The following is a 3,792-nucleotide window of genomic DNA, read 5'->3' on the forward strand; positions in this document are numbered from 1 at the left end:
CAGACAAATTAGGTCAAAATTCGGCTAAATATGTAAGTAAATTAAACATCGAAACATGAGACGCCATTGACATTGAAGGGAAAATGTACACGTCATATGTAAATGAGCAAATAGGGGTGGGGTATATTGTGATACAATATTGTATCGTGATACGATATTCACTGATATCGTATATATTGTGATACAGTGAATGCACCTTATATGATTTGCAGTTCTACACCTTAATTTATACTTTTGTAGAACGACGGTTTCGTTATATTGTGTATATTTTGGTCTAAATGTTCTGTTCCTCCTTTTTCGTTTAGTTTCTGTTACCTTGTAGGTGTTTCCCCCCCCCCCCCCCCCCCTCCCTCGTGTTGCGCTTCTGTTTTCGCCGACGTTTTTTAATCCGTCCCGTTCGTTGTCCTTCAAGTCCCCCAGCCGGCCCCCAGCCCCTCCCACCCGTCACTGCTGCGAAATCTGGGTTTTGTTTTAGTTTTTTTATTATTTGTTTTATGGCTTTTGTGCCTTTATGGAATACCAAAAGACTCGCCCCTTTACCAACTCGCCCCGGGCGTACAATACGGCCTGGTATTCCTAAAGTAACCTATAAGTAAATTATGCTTAAAGGACAACTTTAGTTTTTTTCAACCAAGGTTCATGTTTTAGGTTGTTATTAGAGAAAGTAAAAGATGAGTGTTCTTTTGTGTATTTAGCCCTATGCTCGAATGCCCCCGCCCCCCCCCCCCCTGTCAAAAACAGCTAAAATCCCTAAAACGAAAGAAAACAGCAAATGAAAAAACATTAAAGTTCATCTTTTACTTTAATAACATGAGCCTCGGTTGAAAAAAAACTAAAGTTGTCCTTTAAATGGTTAAACCTAACCTAACCTAAAGAAAACTATGCCTAAACCTATACCCCATACCTAAACTTAACCCCAGTAAAACTATGCCTAACCCTAAACTTATTTCTAACCTTATTTTCAACAAAATAAAGAATACAAGAACCGTCGGACCGAGCGGTCGGCGTGAGGTCGCCGGGAAAAATCGAGGGGCGAGATGGTTTAGGGTCGACCGTACCTGATAGCCCTTTTATTGATAGTTACAGTGAACACAGATAGGCAGCAAAGGTCGTCATGAACGGGACTCGAACATGACGCGACACGCTGTCAGGCCGGGGCCTATAGGTGGCATGTGCCTGGACCACTAGGCCAGTGGGCGCCCCAGTGGGCCCCAGTGGGCGGCGGTGGCTCAGGGGTATAGAGTGCCTGGATGGTAACCGTAAGGTTGCCAGTTCGAACCCGGGCTCCCCCAGAGTTACTGTCGAAGTGTCCTTGAGCAAGACACTGAACCCCTAATTGCTCCCCATGTGCTAGTTGGTGCCTTGCATGGTTTCCGCTGCCATCGGTGTATGAATGTGTGTGTGAATGGGTGAATGTAATGCACAATCTCTGTAAAGCGCCTTGGATAAAGGCGCTATATAAATGCACCATTTACCATTTACCCTGGGGGGAAAAAATATTGTGATATTATATTTTTCCATATCGCCCCCACCCCTATACCTGCAAATAATCGGATATCGGTCATAATAATATTGTGCATCATCATTAGAGTGAAGCAGTTGTGAGGTGTGACCTGGTTGGTCCAGGCTGGAATGGTTTATTCCCCGTTGATATCATACTGACAACATTATTATTATTATAGTCATTATAGTCATTCATTCAAATACATGAACGAGTGAGTGATTGTGTTTTGATCACTAAATAACATTCTGCATTCATAAATTCTCTACTATAGTTCTTTTCAGAAATTAAATCACATTGTATCACATCATGTATAATTCATTCTGAACGGGCACCCATTTTGGTGTTTAGCATCATGTTATGCTTTAGCTATTGAAAAATAGCAGATCTACAAGCTCATAGCGCGCCACCGAGTGGCGCGCTATGAGCTTGTAGGTCTGCTATTTTTGAAAAATCGAAGAACGACTGACATTTTTTTTTAATCTGATCTCGGGTCAGAATGGGTTTAATAATGAAACTGTCAGGATGTAATAGACATTTTTAGAATCTGATCTCAGGTCAGAATGGGTTAAACATGATAAATATAGATTACACTCAAAGGTGATGGGGACATTTGGGAGGATCCCCTGCAGTGCCTTTCACATAGGGAGGGGCCAAACAACCGATGGGCACCCTTTTCTTGTAGTTGTCGGCCCAGAGCTCTGCACTCTGGCCCCTTTTCCACCGCTTGGTTCCTAATGGGAACCGGTTCAGTTCTTTTCCACCGCTTGGTTCCCAGTGGGAACCGGTTCAGTTCTTTTCCACCGGTTGGTTCCCAATGGGAACCGGTTCAGTTCTTTTCCACCGCTTGGTTCCCAGTGGGAACCGGTTCAGTTCTTTTCCACCGGTTGGTTCCCAGTGGGAACCGGTTCAGTTCTTTTCCACCGGTTGGTTCCCAATGGGAACCGGTTCAGTTCTTTTCCACCGCTTGGTTCCCAATGGGAACCGGTTCAGTTCTTTTCCACCGCTTGGTTCCCAATGGGAACCGGTTCAGTTCTTTTCCACCGCTTGGTTCCCAATGGGAACCGGTTCAGTTCTTTTCCACCGGTTGGTTCCCAATGGGAACCGGTTCAGTTCTTTTCCACCGGTTGGTTCCCAATGGGAACCGGTTCAGTTCTTTTCCACCGGTTGGTTCCCAATGGGAACCGGTTCAGTTCTTTTCCACCGGTTGGTTCCCAATGGGAACCGGTTCAGTTCTTTTCCACCGCTTGGTTCCCAATGGGAACCGGTTCAGTTATTTTCCACCGCTTGGTTCCCAATGGGAACCGGTTCAGTTATTTTCCACCGGTTGGTTCCCAGTGTGAACCGGTTCAGTTCTTTTCCACCGCTTGGTTCCCAATGGGAACCGGTTCAGTTCTTTTCCACCGCTTGGTTCCCAATGGGAACCGGTTCAGTTATTTTCCACCGGTTGGTTCCCAATGGGAACCGGTTCAGTTCTTTTCCACCGGTTGGTTCCCAATGGGAACCGGTTCAGTTATTTTCCACCGGTTGGTTCCCAATGGGAACCGGTTCAGTTATTTTCCACCGGTTGGTTCCCAATGGGAACCGGTTCAGTTCTTTTCCACCGCTTGGTTCCCAATGGGAACCGGTTCAGTTCTTTTCCACCGGTTGGTTCCCAATGGGAACCGGTTCAGTTCTTTTCCACCGCTTGGTTCCCAGTGGGAACCGGTTCAGTTCTTTTCCACCGGTTGGTTCCCAATGGGAACCGGTTCAGTTCTTTTCCACCGCTTGGTTCCCAATGGGAACCGGTTCAGTTCTTTTCCACCGGTTGGTTCCCAGTGGGAACCGGTTCAGTTCTTTTCCACCGGTTGGTTCCCAATGGGAACCGGTTCAGTTCTTTTCCACCGCTTGGTTCCCAATGGGAACCGGTTCAGTTCTTTTCCACCGGTTGGTTCCCAGTGGGAACCGGTTCAGTTCTTTTTGGTTTTTAGTCCATGAGCCAGAGGTCCATAATTGAAACGTTAATTATGAATTGAGTGTAGCAAAACCATACCTATATTAGATTGTTATCACCATGAAACTTCCCCAATTGAGTACTTACATGAAGACAATGATTTATTGTATTACAAATTTTACATTTTTTTATATGCAAATGAGGCATTATGTAGGAAAATATGCAAAATAGTCGAAAATATGAAAAAGCTACTGCTGTGGAAGGGTTATCATGTATTTATTTACATGTATTGATCCTATAAACAATTTAATATAGTGTATAGTTCGTCCACAAATGTTGGACCTCTGGCTCATGGACT

Source organism: Protomyctophum parallelum (assembly GCF_964188405.1).
Source record: "Protomyctophum parallelum genome assembly, chromosome: 15".
NCBI classification, from domain to species: domain Eukaryota; kingdom Metazoa; phylum Chordata; class Actinopteri; order Myctophiformes; family Myctophidae; genus Protomyctophum; species Protomyctophum parallelum.